At 41.1% G+C, this 17,807-nt stretch overlaps 1 long non-coding RNA gene across 1 annotated transcript; it reads left to right on the forward strand.

The window, feature by feature from the left end:
• Window positions 1-10,841: 10,841 nt before the first annotated feature.
• On the forward strand, window positions 10,842-16,220 carry LOC137282485 (uncharacterized). Its single transcript, XR_010956820.1, has 3 exons — window positions 10,842-10,915; window positions 15,097-15,167; window positions 15,574-16,220. It is a non-coding gene; the product is annotated as an uncharacterized lncRNA (long non-coding RNA).
• The last annotated feature ends 1,587 nt before the right edge of the window (window positions 16,221-17,807 follow it).

Below are 17,807 nucleotides of genomic sequence, written 5' to 3' on the forward strand. Positions count from 1 at the left end.
ACTTACTGCTTAAACGCTGCTACGTGGTTGGGAAGTCGGCGTGAACATGAAACGTTTGTTACACCACACTAAATAAGTATATCTGGGCTTCGGGTAGTTTCAGCGCGGAGAACAGGTTCATATTGATATTGCAACTGAATATGCCTCTAGTAACCGGGGGCGGTGAGGTAGCCTAGTGGTTAAAGCGTTCGCTCGTCACGCCGAAGACCCGGGTTCGATTCCCCACATGGGTACAATGTGTGAAGCCCATTTTCTGGTGTCCCCCGCCGTGATATTGCTGGAATATTGCTAAAAGCGGCGTAAAAGTAAACTCACTCACTCACTCACTCTAGTAACGGATGCATGTGATTAAAGTAAACGGGACAGATGTGGTTGTGTTCCAGTTTTCATTGCGTTTAGAAATCTCTCGCGGTGGCCAGGATAGAAACGTTTTTTTTTTCTGACCTGTATAATCCTTTGACCTCGATTTTATTGGTGAATGTAAACAATCTGCGAGTCTTACATGATTCAAGGTCAATACCGAACGCAGCCTCCAAATGAGAACACGGCAGCTAACACTCTCCTTATACCCCCTGTTAGCCTCCTGACTCTTCTGGTGTAAAACAGCTTGCATCTGGGCCAGGGTCTCAACATGCGAATCCCCTTGTGACACACGACGTTCCAGGAATGCTGCAAAGGGCTGAGATCGGTGTTAATTCACTCGAAAGATATATCAGGGAGTGATTAAGTAAGTTCTTTTCATATAGATATATTTGACATGATAGTCAAATGAAAATCACTACAGGCAGCATGGGGACGTTTTCAATGATATATATCCGTACCAACCGACTCGTTACAATATTTCTCGTGAAGCTTTTATAACTCAGGGTTCCAAAAATACCAGTGTCCTCAGTGGCATTATAACAAGTTTTAAATTATGTTTTCATAATCAGACCTATCATAGATAATATATCTGCAGCGAAATGTACGAGCATACCCTAATTGCCTACACCGTCATTGTGTTAATTATTGCCAACACAGCTGAGGATGTGAAATATTTTACTACTTCCATTCTTGTAGTGACAAACACACATTATAACTACATCACAATATAAACATCGTCATTATTAAATCTTGATCAATTATAGCATATTTCTATAATTTCTTATCCAACGACACCGAAAGCCTATGTACTGCTAGACACATATTAGATGATCCTGCGCACTAAACGCATTTGTGACAAGAGAGGCGGTACAACGAATTGGGCGAGTACACTTGGCTGCTACAGGTAGCTTGACGATTATGCACGTGCCATACATGCTAACCGTGACATGAAATCAACACCGCATATTCCTTCGAATAATAAGACTGCAATTTCAGTCAAAAGATACTGATCATGATATTCCACGCTAACCTTTAGTTAAGACGAAGACAAGTAAATGATTGGGGCATTGACAAGCATTTTAGCTATTGAACAATGTTGTTTAAAAAACCCCAGGAAAATGTCATTTGCTTCGTGAAATGGATCGGTGGTCCTAAACATATTTGCTCAGTATATTGTGTTGATTCAATTCGTTGGGACTGTACCTGTTTCCAAATCGAGTGTGCTATAACAATTCATGCCTGAAACGCACGGGGAAAATGAACTTCTCGATATTTATCAGACAACCTGTCTCCCTCTTGTTTCAAGTGGATCGTTCTGTGGGGCGTTCCCAAGTATGCAAATTGGGGTCATTTGTCAGGTCGTGGATCATCTTATATGTGTTTACCAGTAAGTCGTGACGAGTGGTTTTCCCTACCAGGAAGTTATTTGCACAAGTGACATTTGCATAGCGTAGAGTCAGGATATATGAGTCAAACGCTCTCCGCATGTGATTCTCGGGGAATCCTAAGTTGTCGATATCAATACATTCCTGAAAAGAACACATGCACGGAATAGGCGTACCACGTAGTGTTCCTCTACCACCACGTCATGCTGGTGATTTTACAAAAACGCATGTCTATTGTACTCATTTGTGAGCGGTTATTTACAGCAGTGTATTTTGACGAACATGCACCTACAAGCTGTCGTAATCAGTTTGCTTGAGAAAATCCCCGGAAAAGACTGCTGCTTGTGTGGGCATTGAAGGGATAAGGCGACCATTCAGTTTACTATGCGGCTTATTCCTTATAAGAATGAAAGGGAGTCGGTTTCCATAAAACCTTGCTTTTCTGCGAACTGTGGATATTTTTGACTATGCGATATGATATCACGAATGCGTCACGTTGTATGTTTCAGTGTCCCTGTGCTGGTATTTACTAATATTTACTACTATTTACTATGATAAAATCAGCTGCAGGATACGATTGTATCATTGCTCCATTTACAAATGTCTACATCCGACCCTTGTGATGCGTTAAATCCTTAATGCACCATTTAAGTTAGGAAATGACATCATTAAGACGGTTTTACCAAACACTGGTTAGCGTATCATTATCTATTGACGTCATAATCTAAATAGTTTCATTAAATTCGGGTGTGTTAACATGGACCTACAAGAGGTATATACGACCACGAGAGAGGGGAGGGAGGGAGAGAGAGAGGGAGAGAGAGAGAGAGAGAGAGAGAAAGAGAGAGTTAATGACTAATTTCCGGCGTAAACTACTGTCGTAAATGTGTTAACGTGGACACACATGGTATGACCTCGTTTTGATTTCGGAATACAGATTTTATCCCACACGAATGTTTTCTCAAAATCTAGTTACCCGATAGAATATCCTGTACACCTATTGTGATTCCATCTCTTGGGTAGCTAAAAGATTGTAGAGATTGCAGTTAGTTCATAAATTTAGATAACTAAGCTGGTTCGGTAAATGTTAAAACTGACAGCATTTATTTTGCTCATGCTCTTTCATTTTTGCCTTTGTGTTGTCTGATTTGTTATACATAGTGAGTGCGTGAGTTTTGTTTTACGCCGCACTCAGCAATATTCCAGGTATATGGCGGCGGTCTGTAAATAATCGAGTCTGGACTAGACAATCCAGTCATCAACAACATGAGCTGTCACAGTACCTTTGAGCTGTCAGGTTGTAATGACGCAGGCAGTAATGAACAGTATATTGCTCAATCAGAAAATATGAGAGCCCGGGTTCGTGTCCATAAACAACAAATAAAGTCACCTGAAACCCGATGTATCCCACTGAATTAGCATCTAGATGTCTATGCCAAAGGAAAGGATATTAAATTCATAACGTTTCCTTTTTTATTAAGTTAAAAATTCAGACAAACTAAAACGAATTTTAGAAGAAAACTACTTCATAGATAAGTTCAAACCAAAGTAAAACCACTGTAAGCTTTGAACTTGTCCCTCTACTGTGACGTCATAATGTATATGTAATGAAGTCATACTGTAACGGCTACAATCTCTCTGAAGATACAGGTTTGAAATACAAGCATTGTTTGTAATTATGACTTAACACCTGTAATGTTGTTGGGTTTTTTGTTTTGTTTCTTTTTATATTTTGTACGTACCTACCTCCGTTCCTACCTACCCACCTACCTGAATATACATACATACATACATACATACATACATACATACATACATACATACATACATACATACATACATACATACATACATACATACATACATACATACATACATACATACCGAATGTTAAATGTATAGAGGAAATATCTCATACGCACATACGCACATGTGCGCACACAGATAGATAGAGAGATGTCTAGATACGCACATAGATGCATACATAGATATATATATATATACATACATACATAGATAGATACATAGATATATAGATACATACATACATAGATACATACATAGATACATAGGTACATACATACATACATCCGATGATGGGAGACTGCCTTGTCCAGTACAGGGCACGAACAGGCCGTTTTATGCAGCCAAATAAGTCCAGAAGGACATTGGACGGTATTTTATTAAGAAGAGGGCATTTTCACATTTTTGAGGGTTATTAACTTGCTCAGCGTAACATGGTTAAGCCTTCTAAGTGGAGACGTCGAGTCCAACCCCGGCCCGACCACCCGACTACAACAGGTACAGCACACTCTAGCAGTAGGTGACAGTGGCAATGCTGAACTTGCGACTAGGGACAGTGAGGCTATCTTGATATTAAGAGAACTGAAAAATGATGTGAAAATTATGAGCGAGAACTGTAAAGAGCTAAATGTAAGGGTTGACAAGATGGCGTCCAATCTGCACGTGATCTGAACGTGAGTCCCTCGTGCAAACAAACCTGCAGTTACAACGAACACTCTCGAAAATGGAAGAAAAGTTGGAAGATCTGGAGTGCCGAAATAGAAGAAATAACTTGCCGTTTCATGGAATAGAGGTAGAGAAAGATGAAACTCTGCACAAAAAGTGAAAATAAAGTAAGGGACATGATTCGAGACAAACTGGATACGGTAAATACAGACTGAGGATATCATTATCGAAAGGGCCCATAGGCTCAATCCCAAAAAGAGAAATAACGATATCATCGTCAAATTTCTTCTGTCGAGAAACAAGAGTGACATTTTCATGCGGAGCCGTGAAAAGGTCAATTCAGATTCTAATTTAAGGGTAACGGGGGATTTTCGGCAAAAGATAAGGGAGAATAGAAGTGCCCTCTCGGAGATGTTTGTGCAGGCCCGGAATTCGGGGAAAAGACCGAAAATGAGCATCAACAGGCTGATTATTGATAGGGAGGTCCACTTCTATGATCGGAAACGGAAGAAGATTGTCAAGTTCAACGAGCGTGACAATGTGACAACCACTGTGCATAAGCACTGTGGGTTTTTTTTCCGGTGTTGGACCAGGTTCTACTTCTCCGCACCCATGGGAGGTAACTCTGATTCTTGCAAGTGTAAACATGTGAGAAGGCTCAAATTACATCCTGTCATGGAATATTGAACAGAGTCAGGGCACCACTACAAACAAGGATAATGGGTCATTCCGGTGATTATCCCTAATCTTAGGGATGGAACGAGCTCGCTATGGGCATAAAAACGCGCGTTTTCCACTACACGGGCGAGCAATGTACAGTTTGCATCACCTTACAACAGCTAGTTATGCAAACACCGGGAATTTACCGCATTTTGGTCGACTGGTCCGAAGTAAATATGACCTGCCTCGCCATTTTGCGCAATTATGCCCGTCAACATGCTTAGTTAATGTTTGTATGTACATTTATGTCACTCACCTAGGGGAACGATCTTTCCCCTCTGCACCCAAACCGGAACTGCCACTTGATTGGCACACAAACTTCCGCAAGGGGACGTAATGCGATGTAGGGGTCGGAAACCGTGAAATAGCTATGGTGTGCTCTCAGGACCATTTCCACATTGTGAAAATCGCATACATGACAGAACACAGTACAGCAGTTGGAAAGGAACTTTCAATCATGAAAACAAGTACACATGCATTCAAAATAAACGTAACTGATAAATGTAAATTGTGATACATGTAATTAACAAAAGAAAAATTAGTGACACGTCTGTGTATTATCTTCTTGTTACAGCTGCAACAACAGGAAGTGCAGTTGCAGCCGTCATGACCTTTTTGCACAAAATAAATATTAATCGTTCAGTGTTTCTACAATTTCCTCAAAGAAACGGGTCAAGCCCATCCATGACACACATTTAAAATTGGGCTACCTAAAAGTAAAATCAACGTATATATGCACATCCTGCATAGCTTATATGAAGGAACATTTCATCCAACCACAATTATCACCCACCAGAAGACATCGCCATTGAGACAATTAATACAGCAACTGACAATGACAGGCTCAGTGAAGAACAAATAAACAATCTGTGCGAGTTAGTGGGGAAACTTGCGAGGAACGGCATACAAACAGACATCACAGAGATATGTAGGCATTACCAAAGGGATGTTTTTTCATCATAATTATGCGTTGACACCGTGACTAAAAGAAAGACATTCACTGTTGCTAGAATTTCTTACAGCGTTTGCTAATGTCAATGTGAATGCATTGGATAATGAAGAATCTGACAAGTCCTTGCGCGTACTGTGTACAGTCGTTGATCACATGTACTTTCTTGTGTCACCCAGCATAGTCACGCCATTGGCCTTCGTTTCAAACATGTTTCCCTACTTTATCTCAGGCAACGAAAGTGCACATCAACTCCATCACAGTACAAGTCCTTGTGGCACTTACACGACTATACGGAAATGGATAGAGAGAGGAACTAACGTCCCCAATAGATTGTCCACTGAAGGCAGTGTTTGTATTTACTTTGATAATAACCAGGTCCTACAGAAAAGGTAGAGGGTTGTACTTAGCTTCAAGCTTCAAAATGCAGTATCATGACCCATGCCATTGCCATACAAAACCCGCACAACAACATTCACCCTTTTACTGGCTCTACACAGTGTCTGATGCTAACTGCACTACTGAATTAAATGATATGAGTTCAGCATGTGAACAACACCTGTGGCAATACACTAATGTTTTCATCCAGTCTGAGATAAAACATGTTCTGCAGACATTGTCGCAACCAAACCCGGATGAAACCATGAGTGACAGTATTGCTAAGGGTGAAGTTGAGGTCATTGATCTAGGGGGTTTTAAGACCACGTCTGATCCATATTGTCTTGTCGACTCTCACCATCCACAATTTCCGCCTACCACAACACTCACGGATAACAGCACTAGGTCATCAAGCAGGGTTGGGGCAGGGAAGACAGTGGATAGGTTGTGATGGCACTCCCTACAACCACGTTGCCCGGATGATTGAGGACTGGTATTCCTGTGGTGAATGTGGACAGGAGTTCCGCAGCGAGGTACCGAGGTACTGTCGTCGAGTGGACATACAAGCAAAGGGGAAGGAGGTACTGTCGTCGAGTGGACATACAAGCAAAGGGGAAGAAGGTACTGTCGTCGAGTGGACGGACATACAAGCAAAGGGGAAGGGGGTGACTTTATCCTTGAAGGTCGGAATCTTAAAGTGAAGACATGGGCGTTACAACGGAGCACACGTGGCTAAGGAGCTGTCGTAATCTCGACAGGGTGGAAAAGGTAAATATCAAATTGAATGTAAAATAATACATAGATAATACATACATAATAATAATAATAGGATATTCAAATCCTATGCAATATATTGAATCAGTAAATTCGGCCACCACACATACTGTTATGGCAGGTTATAACTCACCAATTCTTTTTGTTTTAATTCTTTGTGATTAGCCTTGATTATAACTATGTTATTATGACAAAGCGTTACCCTAAGTGGTGTAGAGGGAAAGGTGTATCAAATGAAGTGGGTCGATTCCCGCTCAGGCGTTATTATTTCTTTTTTATTATGTTATATACATTACGTTGATGTTTTACTGCAATAAAGGACAGACATATGCATATTGTTTCCGAGGTGGTTTTTTTTGCTGATGATGGCTTTGTTATGGGATGATTGTGATCAGGATAGTAGTACGATATGTATTTCAGATGGATGATGCGTTTAACATGAATGTCAAGACATGTCAAATGCACCTAGTATTCACAGCTACTGTTTTGGTGTTGGCATCCAAACCAAAAATTGGCTTTTGTGGTGATCAGCATTGCTGTCGTATGTTACGAGGGGAAGTCAATAAGTTCATAGAAGTGGGTGCTGATATATCCTTGGTGATGTTGTCATTGGTGTCATTATTGAGTTGATTCATCTGTGACTCTGTATACTGATACCCAACCTTCCTCGAGCATTTACTTGAGAGTTAGAGCCTTTAAAAGACGATTACCCTGCACAAATCATGGAAACCTCCAAAACTGAGTTTCGTGCAGTTATCAAGTTTCTCACTAAAGAAGGTGTGAATGCAACCGAAATCCACAAACGCATGATCTATGTGTATGGCGAGGAAGCCCCTCAATATTCCACTGTGGCAAAATGGTCAGCTGAGTTTAAGCGAGGTCGCAGCTCCTTGGAAGATGACCCACGGCCAGGAAGACCTTCTGAAGCCATTACAGAAGATACAATTGCCCGGATCCAACGGCATTTCACATGGAAGTGTTTGCACAGTGATCCATGAACACCTGCACATGTCCAAGGTATCCGCAAGATGGGTCCCTCGTAACCTAAATGCACATGATCGTCACCAGAGAGTTGAATCCAGTCGTGAGCTGTTGGACATCTACAACGCTGATCCTGATAACTTTCATGCTCGTCTGGTTACTGGGGATGAAACCCGGATTCATCACTGGGATCCCGAAACCAAACAAGAATCCATGCAGTGGAAGCACAAGCATTCTCCTGCACCCAAGAAGTTCAAAACACAACCTTCTGCTGGCAAGATCATGGCAACCGTTTTCTGGGATTCAAAGGGTGTGATTCTCATAGACTATAAACCACCTAAAACTACGATCACAGGGGCTCACTATGCTGACTTGTTGAAAAGATTGAGAGCGGCCATCAAAGAGAAGAGGCGTGGGAAGTTGACAGCTGGAGTCATGCTTCTCCACGACAATGCACCAGTCCACAAGAGCCGTGTTGCACAAGCTTCTCTTCAACAATGTGGCTTCGAACAACTAAACCATCCCCCATACAGTCCAGATCTGGCCCCCAGCGACTACTATCTGTTTCGCAATTTGAAATCTCACTTGCGTGGAACAAGATTTGCCAATGATGATGACCTCAAGGCAACAACAGAGGCGTGGCTGAGGGACCAATCTGAAGACTTCTATTTCAAGGGCATAGACAGTCTCAAAGACAAATGGGCAAAATGCATCGAGGTTCAGGGAGACTATATTGAAAAATAAAACCAATATCACAACCATTGTGTTCTGTTTTATATCGAGTTCTATGAACATATTGACTTCCCCTCGTATCTTGCACTGGCGACAGTTATCCTTCTCGCTTGACGTTTGCGTGTGGGTCCTTTTCCGTTGTGTCATGTGACAAGTGCCAGTAGTATCCTGATTAGGAGACATGGTTGTGCTAGTGCTGGTGCTAGTGCTAGTGCTACTGCTGGACTGAGCAGAACTGGTGCTACTGTTACTGGTACTAGTGGTTGTGGTGCTGATGCAGTGTCTATTAGCAGTGGCGCCGGTGGTAGTGGGTATGGTCTCATTAGTAGACATTGGGCGGGGTTTAACAGTTTCAGCTGTAGTTATTGTAGTGATTAAATGGGGTTTTAGTCCTAGTCGAACACTTGCTGACTGAGGTAGTTTCAGTGGGTGTCATTAGACTTTGAGGTGGCGGTGGCATTGTTAGTATGTTTGTTTTTGTTGTCATTGCTTCCTGAAAGTAAATAACAGAAATTTAACAGAAAACACATAACAATATTCTTATTGTCCTAATCATTTAGGTATGTACAGTTTCCTTATATCGTAAACATCTGACATACACACGGGGTAATAATTTCCGGTGCAGAACTCTACTGGGGCATTTCCATCAGATGTTTCGAATATCACGTTCGCTCTCACTTCCGTCTGGATGTATATTTCCGGCAACTGGTTAATTATGAGGAGATATATTATATGCAAAATGATATGTACATGTATTCTTTACAGATCAGGAGCAAGGTCCTGCGACATGGTGCGTGAGGATGTCGTTTCCACCACTGACGACACCACTGACGAAATGGCGGGTTTCCGGCAAACCGGTTTGGATCTCACTCATTTAGATCCTGTGATGGACAGTTGCGTAGCACACTGTCCGCTAAATCGTCAAACTTATCGGTATGTCATGCAACGCAGTTGTTCTTTATGTGTATGTTGTCATCAGAAGAGAGTGCCAATTGTATTTTCACTAGCATGTTATATTCTATCAGTAAACATATTGCCACCATCCCATGGTCATGCTGACAACGTCATCGCCCTCACGTCAACGTTACTATGTCAATATTAATTTCTGTATTGATCATATCAAAAGATCACACATTCATTTTTTTTATTATGTTGTATTCATTCATGATTAGATGCAGCGCAGGTGAGGGCCTCTGCTAAAAGGAAACGCCTTGCCCTGCTGGTTGTTCTACCGGAGGACAGAACCAGTTATGATCAGCCCCAGCGGAGGACTGCTGCAGAGCTGTCCACCATGGTGTCAGTGAGACTGGCCATGATATCGGTATGTATATCTCACCAGTTCATTATGACTATTTTTCTCATCGCATGACTGTTGTCACACTCCGCAATGTGTGACCATACAATGGTCAGTTCATGGAATGTTTCCAGGTTGAAAACGCACTGCGAGAAAAATGGTCAGAGGTTGCCAAAAGAGGCAGTAAGGCGGACATTTTACAGTTTGGGCTGCAACTCCAAGAGATAGAGACCAATGAGGTAATATCCTCTGATGCGTATACATTGACATACACGATTGTCATTACCTACCTAATCATGGTCATTCTTTTTTGGGAAAAGGTTTTGTATTTTCTTTGGGCGTCTGACAGGTACCGTATCTGTCTCGTTCCAGTTGGGTGTGGGCCAGTTGTTTCATATGGTGTTTCTTCAACACCAGCCAGTCCATTTCATGTGTGTTTTTTTGTCCCTTGGATCCTATGTAACAACTCAATTATCTTATTCCACATTTTAAATGCTACCTTTTTTATTTTTATTTTAAAACACAAATGCTATTTGCACACACAATTGTTGACATTTGTTGTTACATTAATGATCTTGATAAAAGGTGTTTTATGGTGTATTTGGGCTTCCATAGATTCTGCCGACATCGAGGGGTAACTCATATATAATGCATGTGTACTTGTTTTCATGATTGAAAGTTCCTTTCCAACTGTTGTACTGTGTTCTGTCATGTATGCGATTTTCACAATGTGGAAATGGTCCTGAGAGCACACCATAGCTATTTCACGGTTTCCGACCCCTACATCGCATTACGTCCCCTTGCGGAAGTTTGTGCGCCAATCAAGTGGCAGTTCCAGTTTGTATGCAGAGGGGAACATCGTTCCACAAGGTGAGCGACGTAAATGTACATTAAAAGAAAACATTTACTAAGCATGTTAACGGGCATAACTGCACTAAATGGCGAGGCAGGCCATATTTCTTTCGGACTAGCCGGCCAAAATGCGGAAAATTAACGGTTTTGTTGCATACGTAGCTGTTGTAAGGAACGCACGTGATGCAAACTGTGCACATACCATTGTCCGCCAGTGTAGTGGAAGACCGCGAGCGAGCGCAACGCCCATTTGTATGCCAATAGCGGGCTCGTTGTTTGTTGGGGTGTCCCGAACCTGTTGAAGGACTGAGGAAATATGATTCTTCGTGTTCAAAGGTAAAGGAGTATTGCCGACAGTTTGATATTATTTCGTTTTGTGAATCGTTTACTAGATCAGCTGGTGACTTCACTAACGTTCTCAATCGATTTCAAATTTACAATAGCGTGCGACCCAAACATAAGCATTTTGAGTGCTATAGTGGTGGTGTCAGCGTTTTCATTAAGAAATGGCTTGGTACTGCCGTTTTTTTAATCGAATATATGATCGGTTCCAAAATACCGATGTTATGTTGGCTACGTCGATGTTTGCTTATGATTTTATCATTATCTTGATATTCACGCATTTGTCACCTGTAGCTTCTTCTCTATATATTGATTCAGATAAAGATGGTATGACAGATCTGGAACAATATCTATTAACAATAGTAACAGATTATCCGGATCAGAGAATATTTCTTGTTGGTGATCTCAATGCCAGAGTGAAGGATTTCCATGATGATATTCCAGCTGATAATATTAGCTTCATTAGTAGAGACGTGTTTAATTTGCTTCGAAATAGTAAAGACAATGTTTATAACAATTACGGTAAGCAGTTAGCTGATATTTCTCGTTCCCTTGGAATACATGGAATATAGTTGCATAATGACAAACAGGGAGAATTTACATGTTTCACATATAAGGGTCAAAGTGTCATAGACTATATGATTGCATCTGATTTGTGTACATGGATCTCAAATTTTGGAGTCTCAGTGAGGGATGAAAGTAACCACTTCCCATTGTATTGTTCATTAACATTGCCAGCATCTGGATGTGTTCCTAATTTAGCAAGGACTTAGTCTACCAACAGCAACTATCCCTTGTCACAGAGCGCTGAAGATAAAATATGACCAGTAAATGGGCTAGGTATAGATGGAATAAGGAAACTATAGTGAATTGTTTAGACAGTAATTTGTTTCGTGATTATCACATGAGACACTTTGTACAAGTATTGCAGAAAATGTGGATGATGCAGTAACTAGTTAAACTGGACTATATTAGTCAGCTGCTGACCATGCTGAAGTCATTTATAGAACCCATAGATTTGTCTCAAAACAGCAACTGTATGCAAAAGAATAAGAGATGAAGACTGGGTAAAACATTTTTCATGTTTGCTGAAAGTAGATGGGTTAAGGGTTAAGTTCCTTAGAGGTACATGACTGTAAAATGTCTGATCCAGACAGTAGCTCAGTTGAATTTTGACCCGTTTTAAACGCACCTATATCACAGAGTCTCTCTTCACATATTGATAATCCTGGTAAAATTAAATCACCAGGACCAGTTGCTTTAGCAGTCGAGTTCTTACAAGATAGCAAGTGTTACATCTTAACATTATTGACAAAGCTGTTTAATAAGATCTTAGTTCTGGGGTGATCACACTAAGAATGGGGTAAAACGGTGTATCGATAGGTGTATCATGTAAGAAGTTCTGTTCGGTGATGAACTCTAGGCTTAAGCAGCGGTGTGATGACCAAAGTCTTTGCAGGCACGTTTTAGGGAAAATTATTCAACGATTGATAACATTTTTGCTTTGCATTCTATTTGTCAGAAACATTCGTCAAGAAAAGCTGGTAGGTTTTATTGTCTTTTTGTTGATTTTTCATAAGCGTTTGATTCAATACCACATGATGTACTCCTGAACAGTCTCTCGGAAGTTGGTATTCGTGGCAAGTTTCTTCATGTAATTTTATCAATGTATTCACAACTTTGTGCATGTGTGAGAATGCCAGATGGAAGTTCCCAGTATTTCTGTTGCAACACTGGCACCCGCCAAGGCTGTATTTTGAGTCCTCAGATCTTTATATTGTTTCTTGACAAATTAGAAAATATAATGCACAATTGGGGTGGGAGAGGTGTGTACATTTCCCAAATATATGATAACCTGAGTCTTCTCATGTTTGCGGATGATGTGTCCTCGGTAGCCAGTTCTTGTTTGGAACTGCAGCACAAGATCTGTGCCTTGGAAAAAGTTTGTGATCAAACTGGAATGAAGGTTAATTTGGATAAAACTAAAATAATGGTATGTTGTAATGGCGGTCCACTTCGATCATATGCAAAAATGGTACTTTCAAGGAAAACGAATAGATACTGTTTCTTCATATAGATATTTAGGACTTGTATTCACTCCCAAACTAACCTGGAGCAGGGGCACAATTTTGCCTTCGTTCACAAGCAAAAAAAGCTATTATGTCAATTTATAGGTATTCTAAGAGGGTTGGGGGTATGTCATGTAAGGATTTATTAAAGATATTCGATAGTATGGTTGTGCCAGTTGTGTGCTATGGATCAGATTTATTTGGTATATATAATAGTTAAGAAGTAGAAAGCACATTTGAAATTTGTAAGTGGATTCTTAGAGTTAATCCATCTACATCTGAGAATATGATATTGGGAGAATATGGGCGTTTGTCTCTACAGCTGGTATATATGACCAGAGCAGTTCAATACTGGTGTCGGCTCATTACTGTACCCCCTAGTGGGTTACGAAACCAGTGTTATCAGATGCATATGTCCCTCAATAATGTAGGCCGTACTACTTGGGTCACACACATTCGAGAGATTCTATTTACAGTCGGGTTTGGTTTTTATCTGGGTTTCCCAGCAGGTTGGTTGCATAAACTGTTTCATTTCTTTGTTCCGGCAAAGACCATCAGATAATTTTGCAGCAGTCTTGGACTTCGAGTTTAAGCACTTCTACTAAGTGTAATTAGTATAGACAGTTTAAATCGCTGCTAAATGTACAATTATTGTTGTTAGGTGATATTCCTTATTACTTACAATACTCATTGGCTAGATTTCAATGCCAAAATTTTGGTCTTGCTGTAGAAACTGGTAGATATAACAAGAAAGAATTTAAGAATAGGTTTGTTTTTTTTGCGGGATTTTTTTCTGTAAATGTAGGGACAAATATTTTATTGAAGATGAGCTGCATGTACTGCTTATTTCATTATGTGTCGCAAGATATGGTGAATGTACTGATATCATGCAATGTTTCTACCTTGCACAGAATAGGTTTATATTTGAATAAGGTGTGGAAATTGAAAGTCAGCACCATTAAGCATTTAGCCTTGCAGTTACTCCTGGCACAGTAATGCCTCTACTTTGCATTTTGTGTGCATGTACCTATGTAAAGTAGGGTAATCGAGAGTTCGCATTATTAATCCATAAGTATTGGGTTTGGAGGTTTTTTTTATTTTTTTCAGCTATTACTGATACACTGTAACTTTCCAAATTCTGTATATGTGTTTATGTCAAGTATGGAAAAGGAGAGCCATCATTGTTAGTCCATACGCACCTAGCTTTGCATTCACTGCTGGTATATAGTAATGTCTCTGCCATGCTTAGTGAATCTCTGTATATGTATTCATATTAAGGATGGAAACACTGACCCGCCACTATTAACATATTTCCATACTTGTGTCTGCTTGTAGATTATATATTCACCAACTCGGCATATTATGGACCAAGGCCTCTCTATTGAATAAATCTGTCTGTCTGTCTGTCTGTCTGTCTGTCTGTCTGTCTGTCTACACCCATACAAAAATATTCAGATTCGGGATTCGAATCCCCAATCCCGAATCCGTTTCGAACGTCATGTTCCCGTTATAAACACTGAATAGTAGACACAGACTTGTTACCGATATTGTATCGTAGCACCTTCGTTTCAAACACTGCTTCATCACTACTTCAATACCTTACACTCGATGTTCACACTTTCGTTACAAACACTGTATGGCAATACATTTGTTACCAACTGTGTATCGTCACACATTCAACACCCACATTCAATCGTCACACCTTCGTCACCTACAAGGGTATAATCATAATGGCGTTAAGACATTGATGCATATTACGTCACTGATAAGAATTAACACTTTTGACAGCGTAAGAGGGAACATCAGTCACACCTCAGCCATCCCCGGACAGGAGTGGAAGCACCGTGATTCGTCATGAGGTAAGGATTGAAGAGCTAAGGTTACAGAAAACCTGTTGTAAATTACAGACAAATAATACTTCCACTCTATCTGTAGGCTGAACGTAAGTTATATCTAAGTGTATAGTGTTGGAGGGTCTGAGACAAATGCATTGTGTCAGAAAAGTGAAAACTGAAAAGATCTATGTAGACACATATTTGTCCACTCTTAATGGGTTATCTCTCCACATTGATATATTCCACAAGCCTTGCATGCACGACTATAGAAGTCAAATGTGGATATTTCGAGGTAATCGACTTCATATCCATTCATATGCCGTTGACTCTATGGATAACAAAACTCTAGAAACTCTTGCAGCAACAAGTCTGATCAAACCTGTATCCTTTTTACATGACTGAAATAATTGTTTTCGAACGTGTATTTCAGGAAGAATGAAGAAGTCTTCAGTGAATTCATCAAGCACATTCCGATTGCTGGTCCGTGCTTTGACCTGCACTCTGCTTATCTCTATCTTTGCGATGGAGACGCAGATATGGCAAAGGATCTGGCGAGGAGAGCTGGTATTGGACTTTCCATTGATGTAATTGCAATCGCAGGTGCCCTGAGCATTGGGGGACCTATTGGAACGATACTTCTGAGAGCTATTGTAGCGGCTTTCATGAACAGGATAACCTTCTTTTACGGTGTGAGCCCAATGATGTCGACAGGCAAATGTCACGACGAGTAGGTGCCCACATAACGCGAATATTTCCTGATTACCCAAGGTTAAGAACAGAAACATATGCCTAATCATCGGTATGAACGCAATCGCTGCGTGCACAGAGCTCGGCATCAACACATTGTGTGGTTCGACTTCCTTGTGACAATGAAATATGCAACATGAGAATTGATTTTCAATAGATACAACTGCGCACAGTGTTCAATAAACATTAGATCTCCAGACCTCTAATTCGAGTGACTTAAGGCAAAAATTCAAATTAAGGACCAAAATTCAAACTGTTAAACACCTTCCATTCCAGTACGATGTATCAGGAAGAATATATGTCTTAATAAACATGACATAAATTTACAAACATGTTTGCTTTGACTTTTCTCTGATAAGGATCTAAAACATGACGGATTCAAAATCATTGTATTTGGGCATGTGGCAATTGAGATCAGTCTCCAAAAAATATAACGTGACATTTTGTCGTCGTTACCCACTCTGAATCGTCACTCCTCTTTACCCACTCTGTATCGTCACACCTTCGTCACCCATTCTGTACCGTCACAACTTTGTTACCCCATAACGTACCGTCACACCTTTGTTACCCCGTAATGTACCGTCGCAATTTCGTTATCCCGCTCTGTACATTCATACCTTCGTTACCCACTCTGCATCGTCACACCTTTGCTAACCACTCTTCATCGTCATACCCTTGCTAACCACTCTTCATTGTCACACCGCTAACCACTCTGCATCGTCACACCTTTGCTAACCACTCTTCATCGTCACACCTTCGCTAACCACTCTTCATCGTCACACCTTCGCTAACCACTCTGCATCGTCACACCCTCGCTAACCACTCTGCATCGTCACACCTTCGCTAACCACTCTGCATCGTCACACCTTCGCTAACCACTCTTCATCGTCACACACTTACTATCTACCCTGCATCGTCATACCTTCGCTCACCACTCTTCATCGTCACACCTTCGCTAACCACTCTTCATCGTCACACCTTCGCTCACCACTCTTCATCGTCACACCTTCGCTCACCACTCTTCATCGTCACACCTTCGCTAACCACTCTTCATCGTCACACCCTCGCTAACCACTCTGCATCGTCACACCTTCGCTAACCACTCTGCATCATCACACCTTCGCTCACCACTCTGCATCATCACACCTTCGCTCACCACACTTCATCGTCATACCTTCGCTCACCACTCTTCATCGTCACACCTTCGCTAACCACTCTGCATCGTCATACCTTCGCTCACCACTCTTCATCGTCATACCTTCCCTCACCACTCTGCATCGTCACACCTTCGCTAACCACTCTTCATCGTCATACCTTCGCTCACCACTCTTCATCGTCATACCTTCGCTCACCACTCTTCATCGTCACACCTTCGCTCACCACTCTTCAACGTCACACCTTCGCTAACCACCCTGCATCATCACACTTTCTTTACCACGCTCTGTATCGTCACACCTTCGTTTACCTATGCTGTATGTTACCCACACTGTATCTTCACACTTCGTTACCTAGACTGTATCGTCACAACCCTTGTTGCCCACACTGTATTATCACATCTCTGTTCCCAGCAAAGTATCACATCCTCGCTACAAAGATTATAACATCACACCTTTGTTACCTACACTTTTATTGTCACACCCGCATTACCAACTCTTTATCGTCAAACCCTCGTTGCCCGGTATGTATTGTCACACCTTTGTTTCCCTGCTCTGTATTGTCATATCTTCAATACCCACTCTGTGTCGTTACATATTCGTCAACCACTCCTAACACTTTCGTTATGTACTCTGTTTATTACCGTCACACGTTCATTACCCACACTGCATCGTCACACCCTCGTTTCTTTCGTCAGAGCTTCGTTATCTATACTGGATCATAACATACGATTTACCTACACTGTATCGACACACCTTTGTT

The sequence above is a fragment of the Haliotis asinina genome, chromosome 4, assembly GCF_037392515.1.
Source record: "Haliotis asinina isolate JCU_RB_2024 chromosome 4, JCU_Hal_asi_v2, whole genome shotgun sequence".
Taxonomy (NCBI): Eukaryota; Metazoa; Mollusca; class Gastropoda; order Lepetellida; family Haliotidae; genus Haliotis; species Haliotis asinina.